Source organism: Aethalodelphis obliquidens, unplaced genomic scaffold (assembly GCF_003676395.1).
Source record: "Aethalodelphis obliquidens isolate GAN/ISIS:26980383/991018 unplaced genomic scaffold, ASM367639v1 scaffold4, whole genome shotgun sequence".
Classification (NCBI taxonomy): domain Eukaryota; kingdom Metazoa; phylum Chordata; class Mammalia; order Artiodactyla; family Delphinidae; genus Aethalodelphis; species Aethalodelphis obliquidens.
In genome coordinates, this window is record NW_020837948.1 from 70321079 (window position 1) to 70345604 (window position 24526).

General features: G+C 37.5%; 1 protein-coding gene across 1 annotated transcript in view; it reads left to right on the forward strand.

The window, feature by feature from the left end:
• Nucleotides 1-24526, forward strand: part of PDE4D (phosphodiesterase 4D) — a 1268462-nt gene that overhangs the window by 72640 nt on the left and 1171296 nt on the right. The gene's annotated exons all lie outside the window — the stretch shown is intronic.

The following is a 24526-nucleotide window of genomic DNA, read 5'->3' on the forward strand; positions in this document are numbered from 1 at the left end:
ACACACACACACACACACACACACACACACACACACACACACACACAATCAATGGAATACTACTCAGCCATAAAAAAGAATGAATTTTTGCCATTTGCAGCAACATAGGTGGACTTGGAGAGCATTATGCTAAATGAAATAAGTCAGACAGAGAAAGGCAAATACTGTGTGTGTGTGTGTGTGTGTGTGTGTGTGTGTGTGTAGCCATGGCCTCCCTCTGCTGTTCTTCAAGACTATATAGCTACATCTTATATGTATGAGGTTACATTAGTATAACCACAGGTTACACTCGTGGTTACCTGTGGTAGGGGGAGGGGCAAGATAGGAGTAGGGGATTAAGAGGTACAAACTATTAAGTATATAATAAAATATAATGACATATTGTACAACACAGGGAATATAGCCAATATTTTATAATAATTATAAATGGAGTATAACCTTTAAAAATTGTGAATCACTGTATTGTGCACCTGTAACTTATATAATACTGTACAGCACTATACTTCAATTAAAAAAGAATTAAAGGATTATCATAATTTAAAAAGTAAAGGAAGATAGGAGGACAATATTTCATCAAATGAAGAATGTCAGTAAAAAAATAGAAATTGTAAAAAAGAACCAAAGAGAAATTCCAGAGTTGAAAGTTAAAATAACCTAAATGAAAAATTTACTAGAGGGGTTCAACAGAAGATATGACCTGTCAGTAGAAAGAATTAATAAAGATATATTGATAAATATTATATAATATAAATAACAGAAAAGTAATGAAGAAAAATAAACAGAACCTCAAAGAAATGTGAGACACCATTACATACAGCAATATATGCATAATTGGAGTATCAGAAAGTAGAAGAATGGTCCAGAAAAAGTATTTGAACCACAATAATTTGTTCCTTGAGAAATTACCTTTTCTTCTGAGTCTAACCTTCCTATTTTACATTGTTAAAATTTCCCTTTGTGGGAAAAAAAAAAAAAAGGAAATGTTACTTCTAGTAGATGGTAATTATTTTGTAAGGCCTTTAATTTGCAAAATAAAATGTTGGCACTCTATTGATCTCAAAATTTTTTTAATATAAAAATTTTATTGTTCCATAAAATCCTAAATTGTGGAACCACTGGTTTACGAACTATGTCTATTCAGTGGCCCTTGGAACCTGACAGTGTTAAGAAAAATAATAATCATTAAAGTTTTAACATGAGAAGGGTATTATAGATCTTCAAATGCCTAGCAAAAATACTTACTACGAAGTAAACTTAATGAATATGTGTCGGAATGAATGACAATTGGATCACAAGTATGTGATTTACTCTTGGCATGTGTGTGTGTGTGTGTGTGTGTGTGTGTGTGTGTGTGTGTGTGTGTAGCCATGGCCTCCTTCTGCTGTTCTTCAAGACTATATAGCTACATCTCATATGTATGAGGTTACGTGTTCCTTGATAGTCTTATTCCCATGACATTTTCCTTTGAGCTATTTATATGCATGCTGAGTTTTCAGTTGAGTTTCAGAAATCCTCTCCACTAAGTATTAAGGAAAAACTGGAACTATCCCCTCCTCCAGTTTTCAGTAATGTTTTCTATTAGTGGTATGGCTGGTGCTGCATTTGCACGTGTTCACTGTTTTCATTAAATTTTCACATTTCTTCTTCTCAGTCTCTGAAAACCTTTTCAATAATTTTATTTGTTCTTCCTCACTGTCTGCAGAGGCACTCTTAATTTCTTGGTGAGAAACTGAAAAATATATTAGCTCCATGGAGGTTTCACTTTACCATTTCTCTTCCATGGGCTGAGTCTAAGCCTTCTTCATGTGTTGTGAACAGGTAGTACCGTGCGGACTGCTATGAAAATGCTTGGTAATAATTATACTCCCTGGACCTTTGTGGAATAACCTGCTTACCCAATTTAGCACACAGGTGGTTGGGAAACATCTGCAGTCTTTCTTGTCGGAAACATGTCTGTAGGAGGAAGCGCTGGCTCTGAGACACCACCTCATCTCTGTTGGTGTTTCAAGAGCACGCCTTTGATGGGGCTTCCCGAATTTGGATTACCAGCACATGAGGCTAAAGACTAGAACTGCAGTATTTTGGACCATGATGCACAACCAAGGTAAAACATCAGTGCCAGGAAATTATTGCTGATCCACCTGGTAACCCAGGAAGAATTGATCAGAGACTTAAAAGATTTAAAGTTGTAAGAAAGGAGGATTATTCCTTGGCTCAAAAGGCTGAGTACTCAAAAGGCAAGACCTGCCTGCACTCCTGTCAGCCACTAAATTATTGTCTTAGGAGAACAGAACCATAATGATAGCCAGAGTATTGCTTAATATCTGCTGCTATTTTAAAGTATTTCCCACAGCATTTCATTGTGTCTTAATGTTACTAAACTTTATATTGCATTTGCTTAAAACTGCTTTAATTGAAGCCATTTAAATTTACATATCCTACTGAGCCATTTTGTATACAAAGCATTAAAATGCGAAAGTGTTTCTTTTTGAAAGATAGCAAAGATAGAACAGTTGGTTATAGATTCTATTTGTGAAAAACCAGCCTTGAACAGGGCTAACAAGAGAGTGATTAAAGGGAGTGTATTAAACAATTGCCTAAGGGAGTCGCCCTTCCCTTGTACTGCATCAGCTCACAGTGGGACGTCTCTCACCTTTGCTGTTAGTGGAACTCATTTTTGGCACGTAATCACTTAAACTATTATGGATATCTTGAATTATGAATATCTCTTCTCCACAGCTGAACTGCCATCTTGATTTTACGCTGGCCCTCGTAGTACCAGGGACAGAGGTGGCAATGTTGTAGGGGCTCGAGACAGAAGGATTTGGGGTCATCATTCTTAGAGGTCCCGGCTGGTCTCACAGAAGAGAATGGTTTACTAGGACTATTATGGTCTCATTTGAATTATTTACTGAGACCCTTTAGGGTGTGTACTTTTTCCATACAATTTTTTGTTACTTTATCTCTTAGATATGTTACCATGTATTCTTTTAGGCATGGATTTTGTTGGAGATACTGGTGTCAATTGATACTAACCCAAATTAAATGGATCAGATAATTGAGAAGCCCAGGGGGTAGGTAGGTCTGGACCTAGGACTCCAGAGATATCATCGGGACCATTTCTCTATCACACAGCTCAGTTTTTCTCTGTTCTGGCATCATTCAAGCAGACTCCACACACATAACCTTGCCACCAAGTTATATACTTCCCACAAGGTTTACGTCCTATTGCTTCAGCAACATCACTGGAATGACAGCTTCTCTGTACTGATAGTTTTTTTTTTTTGACACACACACACTGTATTTTATTTTTACAAGAGATAAATAAACTGACACCAAGCATTGTAAATGCATGACCACAACAGAAGCAACAATGATTGCAATTACCAAACACGAAACCCACTCATACTATGTCATAATATTGACATTCAGTCCAGGAATCCTATACTGTAACAGCTCCTTTACTTTGCAGTGAAAATTGATTTGTATATTTTTTGCCTCTGAGTCCTTGTGGGATTTTTTTTTTTATTAAAACAGAAAGTCACAAAAATTATAATCATCCTCATCAGTTCACTCAGTCCCATGTAATTAATTTTTTTTCATCTTGATCTTTTGTTAGCACTTGTATGAATTCATCAGTTTTCCATTAGAGTTCTGAAAATGCTTATTCATTCAGTTCAGCAGCATAGTCAGTTACCAGAAACCTGTACTTGTCAGAGTCTTTTCCATGAATTCCTTGAAGATGAAACCCTTTTATAGGAACATTTTTGCAAAAGCATCAGAGTACACCCAGAACTGTCTGTAAATGACAAACGACTTAAAAATGAACACGGTTATAGATTTGATGAAAGTTCATAATAATGCAATTGACAAGGAAATTTAGTTATTTCTGAGATATACATTTTAAAGTAATAACTAGACTTATGACTTATAACATTATACCAGAACATATAAGATTTTTAGAAATTTCATGTAATGTCTGAAATATTTATATTAACGTATTTCCATACAAATAACCCAAAGAAAGTTTAGTATTGTTTATTTGTTTGTTTTTTTATACTGCAAGTTCTTATTAGTCATCAGTTTCATACACATCAGTGTAGACATGTCAATCCCAATCGCCCAATTCAGCACACCACCATCCCCACCCCACCGTGGTTTTCCCCCCTTGGTGTCAACTTGGTCTCAACTTCTGCCCTGCAAACCAGTTCATCTGTAGCATTTTTCTAGGTTCCACATACATGCATTAATATACGATATTTGTTTTGCTCTTTCTGACTTACTTCACTCTGTATGACAGTCATTAGGTCCACCCATATCTCAGCAAATGACTCAATTTTGTTCTTTTTTATGGCTGAATAATATTCCATTGTATATATGTACCACAACTTCTTTATCCATTCATCTATCGATGGGCATTTAGGTTGCTTCCATGACCTGGCTATTGTAAGTAGTGCTGCAATGAACATTGGGGTGAATGTGTCTTTCTGAATTATGGTTTTCTCTGGGTATGTGAACAGTAGTGGGATGGCTGGATCATATGGTAATTCTATTTTTGGTTAGTTTTTTTTTTAACATCTTTATTGGAGTGTAATTGCTTTACAATTGTGTGTTAGTTTCTGCTTTATAACAAAATGAATGAGTTATACATATACATATGTTACCATATCTCTTCCCTCTTGCATCTCCCTCCCTTGCACCCTCCCTAGCCCACCCCTCTAGGTGGTCACAGAGCACCAAGCTGATCTCCCTGTGCTATGTGGCTGCTTCCCACTAGCTATCTATTTTATGTTTGGTAGTGTATATATGTCAATGCCACTCTCTTGCTTTGTCACAGCTTACCCTTCTACCTCCTCATATCCTGAAGTCCATTCTCTAGTAGGTCTGTGTCTTTATTCCTGTCTTACCCCTAGGTTCTTCATGACATTTTTTTTTCTTAAATTCCATATGTATGTGTTAGCATATGGTATTTGTTTTTCTCTTTCTGACTTACTTCACTCTGTATGACAGACTCTAGGTCCATCCACCTCACTACAAATAACTCAATTTCGTTTCTTTTTATGGCTGAGTAATATTCCATTGTATATATGTGCCATATCTTCTTTATCCATTCATCCAATGATGGACATTTAGGTTATTTCCATCTCCGGGCTATTGTAAATAGAGCTGCAATGAACATTTTGGTACGTGACTCTTTTTGAATTATGGTTTTCTCAGGGTATATGCCCAGTAGTGGGATTGCTGGGTCATATGGTACTCCTATTTTTAGTTTTTTAAGGACCTCCATACGTTCTCCATAGTGGCTGTATCAATTTACATTCCCACTCACAGTGCAAGAGGGTTCCCTTTCCTCCACACACTCTCCAGCATTTGTTATTTGTAGATTTTCTGATGATGCCCATTCTGACTGGTGTGAGGTGATACCTCATTGTAGTTTTGATTTGCATTTCTCTAATAATTAGTGATGTTGAGCAGTTTTTCATGTGCTTCTTGGCCATCTGTATGGCTTCTTTGGCGAAATGTCTATTTAGGTCTTCTGCCCAGTTTTGGATTGGGTTGTTTGTTTCTTTAATATTGAGCTGCATGGGCTGCTTATATATTTTGGAGATTAATCCTTTCTCCGTTGATTCGTTTGCAAATATTTTCTCCATTCTGAGGGTTGTCTTTTTGTCTTGTTTGTGGTTTCCTTTGCTGTGCATAAGCTTTGAAGTTTCATTATGTCCCATTTCTTTATTTTTGTTTTTATTTCCATTACTGTAGGTGATGGATCAGAAAAGATCTTGCTGTGATTTATGTCAAAGAATGTTCTTCCTATGTTTTCCTCTTAAGAGTTTTATAGTGTCCGGCCTTACATTTAGGTCTCTAATTCATTTTGAGTTTATTTTTGTGTATGGTGTTAGGGAGTGTTCTAATTTCATTATTTTACATGTAGCTGTCCAGTTTTCCCAGCACCACTTATTGAAGAGGCTGTCTTTTCTCCATTGTGTATTTTTGTCTCCTTTGTCATAGATTAGTTCACCATAGGTGCGTGGGTTTATCTCTGGGCTTCCTATCCTGTTCCATATCTATATTTCTGTTTTTGTGCCAGTGCCATATTGTCTTGATTACTGTAGCTTTGTAGTGTAGTCTGAAGTCAGGGAGTGTGATTCCTTCAGCACTGTTTTTTTCCCTCAAGACTGCTTTGGGTATTCGAGGTCTTTCGTGTCTCCATACAAATATTAAGTTTTTTTGTTCTACTTCTGTAAAAAATGCCATTGGTAATTTGATAGGGATTGCATTGAATCTGTAGATTGCTTTGGGTAGTAGAGTCATTTTCACAATATTGATTCTTCCAGTCCAAGAACTTGGTATATCTCTCCATCTGTTGGTATCATCTTTAATTTTGTTCATCAGTGTCTTATACTTTTCTGCATATAGGTCTTTTGTCTCCCTAGGTAGCTTTATTCCTAGGTATTTTATTCATTTTGTTGCAATCATAAATGGAAGTGTTTCCATAATTTCTCTTTCCGATTTTTCATCTTTAGTGTATAGGAATGCAAGAGATTTCTGTGCATTAATTTTGTATCCTGCAACTTTACCAGATTCATTGATTAGCTCTAGTAGTTTTCTGGTGGCATCTTTAGGATTCTCTATATATAGTATCATGTCATCTGCAAGCAGTGACAGTTTTACTTCTTCTTTTCCAATTTGGCTTCCTTTTATTTCTTTTTCCTCTCTGATTGCCATGGCTAGGACTTCCAAAACTATGTTGAATAATACTGGTGAGAGTGGACATCCTTGTCTCGTTCCTGATCTTAGAGGAAATGCTTTCAGTTTTTCACCATTGAGAATGATGTTTGCTGTGTGTTTGTTGTATACGGCCTTTATTATGTTGAGGTAGGTTCCCTCTCTGCCCACTTTCTGGAGAGTTTTTTTCATAAATAGGTGTTGAATTTTGTCAAATGCTTTTTCTGCATTTATTGAGATGATCATACGGTTTTTATTCTTCAATTTGTTATTATGGTGTATCATATTGATTTGTGTATATTGAAGAATCCTTGCATTCCTGGGATAAAACCCACTTGATCATGGTGTATTATCCTTTTAATGTGTTGTTGGATTCTATTTGCTAGTATTTTGTTGAGGATTTTTGCATCTATATTCATCAGTGATATTGGTCTGTAATTTTCTTTTTTTGTAGTATCTTTGTCTGGTTTTGGTATCAGGGTGATGGTGGCCTCATAGAATGATTTTGGGAGTGTTCCCTCCTCTCCAACTTTTTGGAAGAGTTTGAGAAGGATGGGTGTTAGCTCTTCTCTAAATGTTTGATAGAATTCACCTGTGAAGCCATCTGGTCCTGGACATTTGTTTGTTGGAGGATTTTTTAATCACACTTTCAATTTCATTACTTGTGATGGTCTGTTCTTATTTCCTGTTTCTTCCTGGTTCAGTCTTGGAAGGTTATACCTTTCTAAGAATTTGTCCATTTCTTCCAGGTTGTCCATTTTATTGGCATAGAGTTGCTTGTCGTAGTCTCTTAGGATGCTTTGTATTTCTGGGGTGTCTGTTGTAACTTCTCCTTTTTCATTTCTAATTTTATTGATTTGAGTCCTCTCCCTCTTTTTCTTGATGAGTCTGGCTAATGGTTTATCAATTTTCTTTATCTTCTCAAAGAACCAGCGTTTAGTTTTATTGATCTTTGCTGTTTTCTTTGTTTTTATTTCATTTATTTCTTCTCTGATCTTTATGATTTCTTTCCTTCTGCTAACTTTGGGGTTTGTTTGTTCTTCTTTCTCTAGTTAGGTGTAAGGTGTAAGGTTAGATTGTTTACTTGAGGTGTAAGGTGTAAGGTTAGATTGTTTACTTGAGATTTTTCTTGTTTCTTGAGGTAGGGTTGTATAGCTATAAACTTCCCTCTTCGAACTGCTTTTGTTGCATCCCTTAGGTTTTTGATCATTGGATTTTCATTGTCATTTGTCTGTAGGTATTTTTTCATTTCCTCTTTGATTTCTTCAGCGATCTCTTGGTTATCTATTAACGTAATGTTTAGTAACGTATAGTTTAGTGTTTGTGTTTTTTACGTTTTTTTCCCTGTAATTCATTTCTAATCTCATAGCGTTGTGGTCAGACAAGGTGCTTGATATGATTTCAATTTTCTTAAATTTACTGAGGGTTGATTTGTGACCCAAGATGTGATCTATCATGGAGAATGTTCCATGCGCACTTGAGAAGAAAGTGTAATCTGCTGTTTTTGGATGGAATGTCCTATAAATACCAATTAAATCTATCTGGTCTATTGTGTCATTTAAAGCTTGTGTTTCCTTATTTATTTTCATTTTGGATGATCTGTCCATTTCCTTTGGATGATCTGTCCATTTATTTTCATTTTGGATGATCTGTCATAGGTGTTAAAGTCCCCCACTATTATTGTGTTACTGTCGATTTCCTCTTTTATAGCTGTTAGCAGTTGCCTTATGTATTGAGGTCTCCTATGTTGGGTGCATATATATTTATAATTGTTATATCTTATTCTTGGATTGATCCCTTGATCATTATGTAGTGTGCTTCCTTTTCTCTTGTAACATTCTTTATTTTAAAGTCTATTTTATCTGATATGAGTATTGCTACTTCATCTTTCTTTTGATTTCTATTTGCATGGAATATCTATTTCCATCCGCTCACTTTCAGTCTGTATGTGTCTCTAGGTCTGAAGTGGGTCTCCTGTAGACAGCATATATATGGGTGTTGTTTTTGTATCTATTCAGCAAGCCTGTGTCTTTTGGTTGGAGCATTTAATCCATTCATGTTTAAGGTAATTATCGATATGTATGTTCCTATGACCATTTTCTTAATTGTTTTGGGTTTGTTTTTGTAGGTGCTTTTCTTCTTTTATGCTTCCCACTTAGAGAAGTTCCTTTAGCATTTGTTGTAGAGCTGGTTTGGTTGTGCTGAATTCTCTTAGCGTTTGCTTGTCTGTAAAGCTTTTGATTTCTCCATTGACTCTGAATGAGATCATTGCTGGGTAGAGCAATCTTGGATGTAGGTTCTTCCCTTTTTTCACTTTAAGTATATCATGCCACTCCCTTTTGGCTTGTAGATTTTCTGCTGGGAAGTCAGCTGTTAACCTTATGGGAGTTCCCTTGTATGTTATTTGTTGTTTTTCCCTTGCTGCTTTCCACAATTTTTCTTTGTCTTTAATTTTTGCCAATTTGATTACTATGTGTTTCAGCATGTTTCTCCTTGGGTTTATCCTGTATGGGACTCCCTGCGCTTCCTGGACTTGGGTGGCTATTTCCCTTCCCATGTTAGGGAAGTTTTCGACTATAATCTCTTCAAATATTTTCTCTGATCCTTTCTCTCTCTCTTCTCCTTCTGGGACCCCTATAATGTGAATGTTGTTGCATTTAATGTTTTCCTGCAAGTCTCTTAGGCTGTCTTCATTTCTTTTCATTCTTTTATCTTTATTCTGTTCTGCAGCAGTGAATTCCCCCATTCTGTCTTCCAGGTCACTTATCCGTTCTTCTGCCTCAGTTATTCTGCTATTGATTCCTTCTAGTGTAGTTTTCATTTCAGTTATTGTATTGTTCATCTCTGTTTGTTTGTTCTTTAATTCTTCTAGGTGTTTGTTAAACATTTCTTGCATCTTCTTGATTTTTGCCTCCATTCTTTTTCCAGGGTCCTGGATCATATTCACTATCATTATTCTGAATTCTTTTTCTGGAAGGTTGCCTATCTCCACTTCATTTAGTTGTTTTTCTGGGGTTTTATCTTGTCCCTTCACCTGGTACATAGCCCTCTGCCTTTTCATCTTGTCTATCTTTCTGTGAACGTGGTTTTCGTTCCACAGGCTGCAGGCTTGTAGTTATTCTTGCTTCTGCTGTCTTTTCTCTGATGGATGAGGCTATCTAAGAATCTTGTGCAAGTTTCCTGATAGGCGGGACTGGTGGTGGGTAGAGCTGGGTGTTGCTCTGGTGGGCAGAGCTCAGTAACACTTTAATCTGCTTGACTGCTGATGGGTGGTGCTGGGTTCCCTCCCTGTTGGTTGTTTGGCCTGAGGCAACCCAACTCTGGAGCCTTCCCTGGCTCTTTGGTGGGGCTAATGGCAGACTCTGGGAGGGCTCACGCCAAGGAGCATGTCCCAGAACTTCTGCTGCCAGTTTCCTTGTCCCCACGGTGAGCCACAGCCACCCCTGCCTCTGCAGGAGACCCTCCAACACTAGCAGGTAGGTCTGGTTCAGTCTCCCCTGGGGTCACTGCTCCTTCCCCTGGGTTGCGATGCGCACACTACTTTGTGTGCGGCCTCTGAGAGTGGAGTCTCTGTTTCTCCCAGTCCTGTTGAAGGCCTGCAATCAAATCCCACTAGGCTTCAAAGTCTGATACTCTAGCAATTCCTCCTCCCGTTTCTGGACCCCCAGGTTGGGAAGCCTGACATGGGGCTCAGAATCTTCACTCCAGTTGGGGGACTTCTGTGGTATAAGTGTTCTCCAGTCTGTGAGTCACCCACCCACCAGTTATGGGATTTGATTTTACTGTGATTGCGCCCCTACTACTGTCTCATTGTGGCTTCTCCTTTGTGTTTGGATGTGGGATATCTTTTTTGGTGAGTTCCAGTGTCTTCCTGTCGATGTTTGTCCAGCAGCTAGTTGTGATTCTGGTGTTTTTACAAGAGGGAGTGAGAGCACATCCTTTTACTCTGCCATCTTGGTTCGTCTCTCCTCTTCACCTTTTCTTTCAGGAAATCTTCCCATAAAGCCTTGTACTGATAGTTTTAATAAAAGTCTCAGGATTGACTCTCACTGGACTCAGTTAGGTCACACAACCATTACTGAACCAATCGCTGTGACCAGGGGAGGGTCATATACCAAGACTGCCTGAAATGGGGAGTGTGGTTTCCCCAAGTTAAATCATGATGTCACTTTTGGAAAATGGGGGAATACAGTTCCACCCCCTCAAAAGAAAAATAGTTTGAATTTGTGCCTGCCTTTATGAACTCTTCCCAATAATATCTGCTTTCCTTTTTTACTTGAACATACCTTCTCTTTCCTATATAACCAACTCTGCCTTTCAGCATCCCCCAAGTCATCACTGCATACTCCATGAAAACAGGTGGGAGTAATGAGAAACCATTGAAAAGAACAACCTTAAACCCTGTTTATGACAGAAACTAGGGTTTCATCTGACACTTTCCAGAGCCTGTGCGAAAGCCTACTTACTTCTGATGGATGATGTTTACCATGCTATTGCTTTCGAAGCCTCAGTTAGTTCACTTTAGGCTGCCAAGTGAGATTTTGGGAAGCTCCTCAAGGAAGGTTTTATAAATTTAATACAGGTGGACACCTTTTCTTGTGCTAACATACTCATTTAGTTTAACATTTTCTTCTTCACTATTGACCCAAAGTTCTCCTCTTTAGTCAAAAGTCATTAGAGTCAAAGGTCAAGGAATACTTTTGTAATATTGAAAGAAGTTCCTGACTGCTCTTGTTCTTACATCAGCTGGAATTGAAATCAGTGGTTCACACTGTTCTTTTTGCCAAAACAAGAGTAAATTATATCTGTGGTCAGAGTGCCTCTTCTAATGGCAAAGAAAGGCCTAGAATGATTCACCTACTCAGTATATGAGTGGTTTTCAAGGAATGAGAAAACAGCAGTAGAACAAATTTCCCCATTATGTGGTCCCATTTTTAACCAGATAGCAGTATTCAGCAATAGGGCTAGTTTCTTCTTCAGAACCTCTCTTCTGGTATCTGTACTGAATGATGTTTCAAAATATTGATAGTTAAAAACTCATTTGAAAATGGGTAAAGCTCTCAAGAAGTTTTTAAGTATTTCCAGATTCACATTTTAGTATTTTACTTTAAAATAGTTGTGGTTTTTTTGGTTAGTTTTAGGCCTTTCATAATTTGTCATTAATTTAAAACAAGTCTACAATAAGCACGAAATCTAAATTGTAGCCAGTACAGCATCCCATGATGCTTATTGCCCTGACTATTCTGATGTGTTCTTTTTTGAAGGACTTGGGTGTTACGTGGTCAGCACTATGCAAACAATTAATGTAATAGAGTGAAAATGTCCCTTCAGCAGAAATAGCTCCTTCTGGGAGGAGGGTAGCCTGCCTCTAGATTGAAGAAGAGTTAGGTAAGACCATTTCTGTCCAAAATGATTGGGCTGAATTCCAGATTCTCCTAATGAAACTTTGCTGAATAACTGCTATGTTTGCAGCTGTGGAAGTATTCAATATCAAGTGTTGATCGTTGCCACTTGATCAGCTACTTTAAAACTATCATTCTAGAAGCTAAACCCTAGTGATTGTTCAAAGAAGTTGATTGTATAGGAATTTACTTTTGATGACAGTGATGGGTTGTAATCTGGGGTGAGAGCATTTTTTAGTTGTTATGACTTTTGTTGAAGGAGATCTCTGTGAGAGTATGGGTTTTTCCATTGGCCTTTGGTAAATAATGGTATCTTTCAGGACTTAGAAGATAGGGATAGTGATACTTTTATTTTCTCAACTTCCCTGAAATATTCTGAAAACATCAGTTCAAGATCTAAATGTTTTTCTTTTCAGCTGTTATGGTAAAATACTTTTATTTTATCAATCTTTTTAAAAAATTAATTAATTTATTTTTTGCTGCATTGGGTTTTCGTTGCTGCTCAGGGACTTTCTCTAGTTGCGGCAAGCGGGGGCTACTCTTCATTGCAGTGTGCGAGCTTCTCATTGTGGCGGCTTCTCTTTTTGCAGAGCACGGGCTCTAGGCACGCAGGCTTCAGTAGTTGTGGCACGCGGGCTCTAGAGCGCAGGCTCAGTAGTTGTGATGCACGGGCTTAGTTGCTCTGCGGCATGTGGGATCTTCCCAGATCAGGGCTCGAAACTGCGTCCCCTGTGTTGACAGGTGGATTCTTAACCACTGCACCACCAGGGAAGTCCTATTTTATTAATCCTTAAAAACTTTACAATCAAGCAACTTTAAAGGCTTCATCTCAGGAGAAAACACTGTGACTGACAAAAATGATACTTCATTTTGGAAAGTAAATTTGTTAACCTTGTGAGAGAAATGATTTGATTTTGTGGTTTTCATTTCTGAATGCAATTGACACATCACAAACTTAAAAAAAATAATACTAGATCAACATTGATATTACAAGAAGACTAAAGTTCTGAAATGATTATATCCAAGATGCTAGAATGTGTATTATTTATGAGTGGTGAGTGGCATATACTTCTACTATTTAATTATAATTCTTTGATGTCTTGAAATTCTCAATTTAGGATTGTTTCTTTCTTATTTTAAGCAGAAGAAGTAAAATACTGATATAAAAAATCCAAATATATCAGTAAACTTGTATGAAAATTCTTTTAAATCGATAACCTAATTATTCTTAGTTCTTAGCTATTTCATTATAACTGCATTCAAACTACTCTAGAATGTAATGGCTTAAAAATAACCAGTTTTACTATTTTTTCTGATTCTCATACCTGGGCAGGCTCAGGAGGCAGTTATTTCCCTGGTGGTCCCTTATGTGGCTGTCTTCAGCTGGTGGGCCAACAGTGGGCTGGGGCCAGGTTCAGTTGGGATGCTGAGATGACCGGGCTTCCATTCCTCCATGTAGTTTCAGGGCCTGTCTCCCTTTTTACATGGTCTTTCAAAGTGATTCTTTAGTAGCAGAACTTCTTACACAGCAGCTCAGGGTACCCAAGAATGCAGGAGTAAAAGTTTCTAGGCCTTCTTAACCCTTAGACACGGAACTGGCACGGCATCACTTTCACAGCATTCTTTTGGTTAGGGAAAGTCACAGGGCCATCCCAGGTTCAAGGGGAGAGGATAACATGAGGGTGTACTACCTGGAAGCATGGTTTATTGGGGGCCACCAAAGGCACAGTCTCCTGCATTAGCGTTTATTGATGCATTCAAATGACGTGCGGTATTTCTATATTTGTTATAAAGTACAGGGTGCCGTGAGGATATGTAAATATTAGGGAAGGGAAGTTGGGATAATTTTCCCTGAGGAAGAGTGCTTGAATTAAGAATTAAAGAATGAGGGGAATAGAGTAGTGAAGTAATGGGCAAGGGAAGAGACGCATTCCAGGAGGTGACCCTGAAGTAGAAGAAAACATGCATTGAGGGGAGTGGGGTATTTGAGGAAATGAAAGTAGACAGTGTGACTATAATACAAAAGCTAGGGCAAGAGTGATGTGAAGTGGGGCTGAAATGGAAAATGGGAGCCAGAGCACATATGGGCTTGTCAGCCATGATAAGACTTTGTGAGAGCAATAGTATACCACTGAAGGATTTAAGGGATTAGGTGAGGATTGTGGCAAAAAAGCAGGTTGACAATTTGTAAAAATAAATCTAGTCTCTGTGTGGAGGAGAATTAATTTAAGATGACAAGAGTGAATGTAGAAAGATGGGTTTGGAGGTTATGACAGGAGTCTAGGTGAGATAGGATGATGGAGAGATTGGAGATTAAGTGTGAGTATAAGATGTTTAGTAGGCAAACCAGACCATACCTAGTTTGCTATGGTATGGGGGGAAAAATGGAGAAGAAAAAGTGAACAATGTCTCCTGGGTTTCTTGTTTGCAGAACTACATGAATGGTGGTACTGTTTATCTATAGCTATGTCTACGTCATCTAGGTATGTATGTGTGTATATACATACCTATATCTGTTTGTCTGTCTATCTCTACAGGAAATCAGGTGCTAGTGTGGGAAGGGGGAGAGGCAATCAAGAACTGGGATTTGTATATATTTAATTTGAGATGCTTTTAAGAAATTCAAGGAGAGACCTCGAATTAGTTCCAGGAGTTTGGATCTCAGAGAAGTCCAGTATGGAGATTAAATTTGTGATTGATTGCTGATAACAGAATCTGTGAGCACAAATTAGATCACTTTGGAGAGACAATAGATTCAAAAGAGATGGGGACAACAGACTGAGACTTGAGGAACTGAACTTTTTAAAGCCTGCCTCGAAGAGCTTGAACAGGCAGACTGAGAATGTGGGGAAATCCAGAAGAGTGTGATGTCACAGATGCCAAAGAGAGAGAGTTTTAAAGAAGAAGGGATTGAATAGCAATGTTAAATGCTGCAGAAGGGTCAAATAAGAGGAGGAATAATAAATGCCCATTGCATTTACTGATGAAGAGAAGGTCCTGGTAGCTTTCCAAAACTGTTTAAGTAGAGATGGTGAGGCAAGCTGTATTGAGATAGATTGATGAGTGAGAAAACAGTGAGGAAAGAAAGACAGGTAATGAATATGACTCTTAAAGGAGATTTGGTTATGAGTGAGAGAGAAATAAAAGATGATTGTATGGTCATATGCAGTTTTGGAGGGATCGGAGATAAGAGATAAGGGGTAAAATAGAGACTATAGGAGCATGGCTGGAAGAGTTAGTTTTAGGAGGACATACACTTTCTCTTTAATAATTGACTTACTAGTAAGCACTCAATTCAAAAGGAGCTACCCTTTCCAAGTTATATTTTTAAATTATTTTTTCATGTTTTTATTTCCTAAAGAGCAGGAATAAAGGTAATAAATGATACTTATAATTGTCAAGAACTGTGAAGGATCTTAGTTTTACTGACTTGTTAGCTAAGATGTTAGCCACTTTCAGGAATGCTGTCATAAGACAAAGACAAAGGACTTCATTACTCACAGCGCTACAAGCAATGCAAGCTTTATGTTTGTGTCAGTTACCCTTTTCCCCAAGTTCTATGGAGGCAAATGAAGCAGCCAAGTTGGATGTTGCACACATAGTGGGTTTGCATCACAGCTGCGGAACTCTGAGCTTAGGGAACCTGAATATTTTATAATAGGCTACAGCAAACCTGACCAACCTTTGCCCTGGAGGGATACATTATACTTATTATACTGGTATACTGGACAATAAACAAACCTTCCCTCTGTTCCATAGGAAAACACTATTCCTCTCTGTCTTCTTTTTTTTTTTAGCAATATGTTTTTTAAATTTTATTGACGTATAGCTGATTTACAGTTGTGTTAATTTCTGCTGTACAGCAAAGTGATTCAGTTATACATATAAATATATTCTTTTTCATTTTTATTCTTTTCCATTATGGTTTATCACAAGATATTGTATATAGTTCCCTGTGCTATGCAGTAGGACCTTGTTGTTAATCCATCCTATATATATTAGTTTGCATCTGCTAATCCCAAACTCCCAATATTTCCCTCCCCTTCCCTCCTCCCCCTTGGTAACCACAAGATTGTTCTTTATATCTGTGAGTCTTTTTCTGTTTTGTAGACATGTTCATTTGTGTCATATTTTAGATTCCACATATAAGTGATATCATATGTTTTTGTTTTTCTCTTTCTGACTTACTTCACTTCATATGATAATCTCTAGTTGCTCCATGTTGCTGCAAATGACATTATTTCATTATTTTTTATGGCTGAGTAATATTCCATTGTATATATATACCACATCTTCTTTATCCATTCATCTGTTGATGGACATTTAGGTTGTTTCCATGTCTTGGCTATTGTGAATAGTGCTGCTATGAATATAGGGGTGCATAGGGTATCTTTTCAAATTATAGTTTTGTCTGGGTATGTGCCCAGGGGTGGGATTGCTGGATCATATGGCAACTCTATTTTTACCTTTTTTGTGGAACCTCCATACTGTTTTCCATAATGGCTGCACCAACTTACACTCCCACCAAGAGTGTAAGAGGGTTCCCTTTTCTCCATGCCCTCTCCAACATTTATTATTTGTAGACTTTTTAATGATGGCCATTCTGACCAGTGTGGGGTGGTACCTCAGTGTAGTTTTGATTTGCATTTCTCTAATAATTAGCAATGATGAGCATCTTCTCATGTGCATATTGGACATCTGTATGTCTTCTTTGGATAAATGTCTGTTTAGGTCTTCTGCCCATTTTTGATTGGGTTGTTTGCTTTTTGTTATTGAGTTGTATGATCTGTTTGTATATTTTGGAAATTAATCCCTTGTCGGTCGCATCATTTGCAAATATTGTCTCCCAGTCCATAGGTTGTCTTTTTGTTTTGTTTATGGTTTCCTTTGCTGTGCAAAGGTTTATAAGTTTGGTTAGGTCCCATTTGTTTATTTTTGCTTTTGTTTCCATTGCTGTGGGAGGCTGACCTAAGAAAACATTGGCATGATTTATGTCAGAGAATGTTTTGCCTATGTTCTCTTCTAGGAGTTTTATGGTGTCATGTCTTATATTTAAGTCTTTAAGCCATTTTGAGTTTATTTTTATGGCGTGATTTCATTGATTTACATGTGGCTGTCCAACTTTTCCAGCACCACTTGCTGAAAAGACTGTCTTCCCCATTGAATATTCTTGCCTCCTTTCTTGAAGATTAATTAATTGTCCATAGGTGTGTGGGTTTATTGCTGGGCTCTCTATTCTGTTCCATTGGTCCATATGTCTATTTTTGTGCCAATACAATGCTGTTTTGATTATTGTAGCTTTGTAGTATTGTTTGAAGTCTGGGAGGGTTATGCCTCCTGCTTTGTTCATTTTCCTAAGGATTGCTTTGGCAATTCTGGGTCTTTTATGGTTCCATATAAATTTTAGGATTATTTGTTCTAGTTCTGTGAAAAATGTCATGGGTAATTGGATAGTATCCCTCTCTACTAAGACTGTTTGCTACACAAACATTCTTGAAAAGATAGTTCTGAGCCTAAGTTTTCAGAGTCTTTGCTAAAAAGGTGTGCAGAAACATGAGAGACTTATGGAGAATTGTCTCCCAACAATATTAGTTAGCATTTTTGGGCATTACCTGTGTTCCAGGCACTAATTTACATTTATTTTCTAGTCCAACATTCACAACAGCCCTTTGAAGAACTTTATTAGTTGACTTGGGCTGTAGTAATAACAAAATATCATGGACAGTATATCTCAAACAACAGAAATTTATTTCTCACAGATCTGGAGGCTGTAAATCTAATTTCAAGGTGTTGGTAGAATTGCTTTCTATTGAGACCTCTCCTGCTAACTTGTAGATGGCTGCCTTTTCACTGTGTTCTCACATAGGCTTTCTTCAGTGTGCCTGTCTTCCTGGTGTCTCTTTCTCTTCTTATAAGGATTTCAGTCCTACTAGATTAGAACCCTATTCTTAGGACCTCATTTACCCTTAATTACCTGTTTAAAGGTCCTGTCTTCAAATACAGACACCATGGGAATAATGCTTCAATATAAGAGTTTTAGGAGGACACAATTCAGTCCATAACAGGTACTAAATGCTGTACATTACTTACTGTAACTATTTTACAGGTAAGAAAACCGAGGCTTAGAGAAGTTGAGAAACTTTAACAAGGTCACACAAATCAAAGTGATAGAATGGGATTTGAACTGATCTCCTGTCTGACATCCCACTCTCCTATATAGTTAGAATTGAATATACTGTATTTTTTGGTGTTTCAGGGGAAAGGGTGATTTCATAGCTTTTGGAACAGAATCACAAGTCTTGTGAAAGAACGTTATAGTATGAGCCACGGTTTATTAGCCAGGTTGACTGACTGACTTCCTTCCTGCCTCTTTTTCCCTTTCCCTCCTTCCTACCACACAATCATTTATTCAGATGTTCAATATATGTTTATTGAATTCTACTATGGCCAGTTACTGTCTAGGTGCTAGGGATCCATCAATAAACAAAATAGACTCCCTGACTTAATGAAAGGTACACCCTTGGTATTGTGTGAAAGAGTTTTCACTATCCCCCTTCACCTACTCCCTGTTCTTTAATATTTATATTTTCTGTACAACTGGAAGAGAATGGGAACCATATATTAAGCATATCCACTTATATTATCTCATTTAATAACTGACGTATGGCCTATTAGCACAGATTGGCGACTGTCCCATTTAAAATCTTTAATTCTGATTATGGAAACGTATTTTCCTGTGGTTGATCAGAGAAACTTTGACCGCAAGCTCAAGTGTTTAGGTGTAATGATGTGTTTATGAATAATGCTACATGTATATGTATATCAACGTATATCTATATATTTGTATGTTTTTACCTCCTTGTGTCAAAAACTAGATGGTCAGTCCCAAGAATGATTAGAAGTTATTGTAATACAGATGGCCATCTTGGTTCCAGTCTTGGTTGGTGAGGCTGGAATTAATCAGCTTAACACAGTATAAAAGTCCAAGTATACAGGAAGAATGTCGTGGGATTGAGAGTATCAGATAGCATTGATGATAAATACAGTTTGGGGGAAAATGAAAACAGAACCAAAAATCAGTACCACTCCTAAAGTTATGTTCAGGTTTTGGGAAGCCCATCCAGCCTTATATCTTCTGATTCCAGCCTGCCAGAATTTCTTCTAGCTAGTGGTATCTGTATAGGTTTTGCCTATATATGATTTTCTTTGCAGCATAAAAAAAGATTATTTAAAGTGTATTTAAAAGAAAGAAGGTTTTTCTCAACTGAAAAATTAATTGGCTGCATTTCAACGTACCTTTCTATATTTATAAAACTATTTGGAGTCAAGGCACAGTGCATTCAGGCTAACATATTTTGTGAAGGTTGATTCCAACTGGGCCTTTCCTTTGAGTTTTCTGGGGTACCATATTTATTTGAGCAGCTGTGAGTTGGGATGCATGATTCACTGCTACTTTATTCTTATAGCTCTCCTCTCTTGAAGTCTAATACTTTGTTTTTATAGTCCACAACTGGGGATTAGCAAGTTAACCTTCGCTGTCACCAGATGTGACAGGGATATAAAGAAAGAGATTTCTTGGGCTTCCCTGGTGGCGCAGTGGTTGAGAGTCCGCCTGCTGATGCAGGGGACACGGGTTCGTGCCCCGGTCCGGGAAGATCCCACAGGCCGCGGAGTGGCTGGGCCCGTGAGCCGTGGCCGCTGAGCCTGTGCGTCTGGAGCCTGTGCTCCGCAACAGGAGAGGCCATAACAGTGAGAGGCCCGCATACCGCAAAAAAAAAAATAAATAAATAAAGAGATTTCTTAGCATAGTCACTATAAGAACTCTTTTCCTGTCAATAAAAATCAAAGTAATAATAGTCAATCCATAGGTTATTATTTTTACTTTTCAAAAAATATTCACCTGCTTTGAGTTATTAAAAATATTTTGAAGTTTGTATTCAAACAAGTAAAATCTACATTTAGGCTATTTTAACTTTATATATTCTATTGTAGTTTAAATTTACTGTTGTTAAACTGTTTTTTAAGCTGTTTTCAACCTTCACATCCAAATGACTGGTTCATTAAAATTCCTGATTGGTATGTTGCAAGACACTTGGCAAATAAATGTTGAAAGTAGAACCTCACTCAACATACATGACTATAGCCAAAATTTGGTATAATAAAAATAAAGTTTTGTCAGAAAGTAGTTAACAACTACAGAATTATACAGTAAGTCCCCTACGTATGAATGAGTTCCATTTCAAGAGTGTGTACGTAAGCCCAATTTTGTTCGTAAGTCCAACAAAGTTAGCCTAGGTACCCAACTAACACAATCGTCTATACAGTACTGTACTGTAATAGGTTTATAATACTTTTCACACAAATAATACATAAAAACAAACAAACACAGAAAATAAAACATTTTTAATCTTACAGTACAGTACCTTGAAAAGTACGGTAGTACAGTAAAACAGCTGGCATACGGGGGCTGGCACTGAGTGAACAGGCAAGAAGATTTACTGACTGGAGGAGGGAGAGAAGGATGGTAGAGCTGAAGGATCATCAGCAGTAGGAGACAGAGGGCAAGCTGCAGTTTCACTCATGCCTGACATTAATGGTATGCATGTTCGCATCTTTGAAAGTTCGCAACTTGAAGGTTTGTATGTAGGGCACTTACTGATTTTGTTGCAGTTTTAAAGCAAACATTGAAGAGTCAATAGCACAGTGATTAAGAGCATGAACTCTAAAGCCAGATTACCTAGATTAGACTACCCCTTTAACTGTATGACCTCTGGCAAATTGCTTAATCTCTCTGTGCCTCAGTTCCTTCATCTGTAAAATGGAAATAATAATCTGACCTATCTTACAGGGTTTGTATTGTATTTAAATAAAGTAATATGTGTGAAGCAATTTGGACAGTGTTAGGTACAACTTAAATAAAAGGTAGCTTTTAATTACTGTTATTATGAAGTACAGCCCCAAAGAGTGCCCTTAGAATTCAATGTAGTGAGGAGTTGGGTTCTCAGATTTGCAGGCCTAGTGATTCACTTTTATCATTGCTCCCAGATTTAATCAGCTCAAGTCTCTGAGAGAAAGAATTGAACAAACTCATGAGTGACTAATGGAACAGCCAGAAGCCCCATTTATAAAAGTGACAAAAATTATTCTGAAGTAATTAATGAGGTGATTTTTTCCTCATGCAATCCCTTTTACCTATAATTCTATTTGCCTCTTCAATCTAGATCTTGGTCTCCATGACTCAGAGAAGGGAGGCTTCAGTAGACCACAGAGAAAAAAAGTTTTTAAATAGTCTTTGAAGTTTGAATTTTCAAGCCCTATCATAAATACCAGGCAAGTAAGAAAATTCATTCAGTCAAGCCCTGGTTTGTCCTGGTTGTTGGATAAATATAAAGATTCTCTTGCCTTGGGTAGAAAAATGAGCTAGGGAAGATGGAAATGGAGTTACTCCCTGAAAAGAAGTTCTCTGCTCTGCAGCCTACTCCAAAACTGAACCCTGAGGAGGTGGTGATACAAGTCCAAGAGCAGTGAGGAGCTGTGACTTGTTTCACAAGTGGGATTTCCTCATATGCTGGGATGGTATTATACCAGTTGAGTAGGTATGATAATATAGCATGACGTGATGTGGTGTGTCAAGGTCACTAGAGTTTGAGTTAAACTGCTTGAGTTTCTTATGATCCCCAGAGCAGTTTGGAAAAATCTTGCCATTTTCCTCCCGAACCCAAATTAAAAGTGGCCACAAATTTTTTGCTACTTCCCATTAAGAAACAGAAACTATTTCCCTTCTTGAATGTGGGCTAATCTAGTGGCTTGGTTGACAAATGGAACATACTAGAAGGGAGCTTCTGGGAGTTTTATTTATTTCATCCTTATTGGAGTATAATTGCTTTACAATGTTGTGTTGTTTCTGCTGTACAAAAAAGTGAATCAGCTATATGTATACATATATCCCCATATTCCCTCCCTCCTGCGTCTCCCTCCCACCCTCCCTATCCCACCTCACTAGGTCATCACAAAGCATCAAGCTGATGTCCCTGTGCTATGCAGCAGCTTCTACTAGCCATCCATTTTTCATTTGGTAGTGTATATATGTTGATGCTACTCTATCACCTCGTCCCAGCATATGCTTCCCCCCTGTTACCTCAGGTCTGTTCTCTATATCTGCGTCTATTCCTGCCCTGTCACTAGGTTCATGAGTACTGTTTTTTAGATTCCATATATATGCGTTAGCATACGGTATTTGTTTTTCTCTTTCTGACTTTGTATGACAGACTCTAGTTCCATCCACCTCACTACACATAACCCAATTTTGTTTATTTTTATGGCTGAGTAATACTCCATTGTATATATGTGTCACATCTTTATCCATTCATCTGTCGATGCACATTTAAGTTGCTTCCATGTCCTGGCTATTGTAAATAGTGCTGCAATGAACACTGTGGTACATGTATCTTTTTGAATTATGGTTTTCTCAGGGTATATGCCCAGTAGTGGGATTGCTGGGTCATATGGTCCTTCTATTTTTAGTTTTTAAAGGAACCTCCATACTATTGTTCTCCATAGTGGTTGTATCAATTTACATTCCCACCAACAGTGCAGGATGGTTCCCTTTTCTCCACACCCTCTCCAGCATTTATTATTTCTAGATTTTTTGATGTTGGCCATTCTGACCAGTGTGAGGTGATACCTCAATGTGGTTTTGATTTGCATTTCTCTAATAATTAGTGATGTTGAGCATCTTTTCATCTGTGTGTTGGCAGTCTGTATATCTTCTTTGGAGAAATGTCTATTTAGGTCTTCCACCCATTCTTGGATTCGGTTGTTTGGTTTATTTTGATATTGAGCTGCATGAGCTGCTTGTAAATTTTGGAGATTAATCCTTTGCCAGTTGCTTCATTTACAAATATTTTCTCCCATTCTGAGGGTTGTCTTTTGGTCTTGTTTATGGTTTCCTTTGCTGTGCAAAAGCTTTGAAGTTTCATTAGGTCCTATTTGTATATTTTTGTTTTTCTTTCCATTATTCTATGAGGTGGGTCAAAAAGGATCTTGCTGTGATTTATGTAATAAAGTGTTCTGCCTATGTTTTCCTCTAAGAGTTTTATAGTGTCTGACCTTACATTTAGGTCTTTAAACCATTCTGAGTTTATTTTTGTGTACGGTGTTAGGAAGTGTTCTAATTTCATTCTTTTACATGTAGCTGTCCAGTTTTCCCAGCACCACTTATGGAAGAGGTTGTCTTTTCTCCATTGTATATTCTTGCCTCCTTTGTCAAAGAAAAGTTGACTATATGTGCATGGGTTTATCTCTGTGCTCTCTGTCCTTTTCCACTGATCTATATTTCTGTTTTTGTGCCAGTACCATACTGTCTTGATTACAGTAGCTTTGTAGTATAGTCTAAAGTCCAGGAGCCTGATTCCTCCAGCTCCATTTTTCTTAAGATTGCTTTGGCTATTCAGGGGTCTACTGTGTTTCCGTACAAGCTGTGAATTTTTTTGTTCTAGTTTTGTGAAAAATTCCATTGCTAGTTTGATAAGGGTTGCATTGAATCTGTAGATTGCTTTGGGTAGTATAGTCATTTTCACAATGTTGATTCTTCGAATCCAAGAACATAGTGTATCTGTCCATCTGTTTTTATCATCTTTGATTTCTTTCATCAGTGTCTTATAGTTTTCTGCAGACAGGTCTTTTGTTTCCTTAGGTAGGTTTATTCCTAGGTAATTTATTCTTTTTGTTGCAGTGGTAAATGGGAGTGTTTCCTTAGTTTCTCCTTCTGATTTTTCATTGTTAGTGTATAGGAATGCAAGAGATTTCTGTGCATTAATATTGTATCCTGCAACTTTACCAAATTCATTGATTAGCTGTAATGGTTTTTGGTGGCATCTTTAGGATTTTCTATGTATAATATTATGTCATCTGCAAACAGTGACAGTTTTACTTCTTCTTTTCCAGTTTGGATTCCTTGTATTTCTTTTTCTTCTCTGATTGCCATGGCTAGGACTTCCAAAACTATGTTGAATAATATTGGTGAGAGTGGGCACCCTTGTCTTTTTCCTGGTCTTAGAGGAAATGCTTTCAGTTTTTCACCATTGCAAATGATGTTGGCTGTGGATTTGTCATATATGGATTTTATTATGTTGAGATAGGTTCCCTCTGTGCCCACTTTCTGTAGATTTTTTATCATAAATGGGTGTTGAATATTGTCAGAAGGTTTTTCTGCATCTATTGAGATTATCATATGGCTTTTATTCTTCAGTTTGTTAATATGGTGTATCACATTGATTGATTTGCATATATTGAAGAATCTTTGCATTCCTGGGCTAATCCCCACTTGATCATGGTGTATGATCTTTTTAATGTGCTGTTGGATTCTGTTTGCTAGTATTTTATTGAGGATTTTTGCA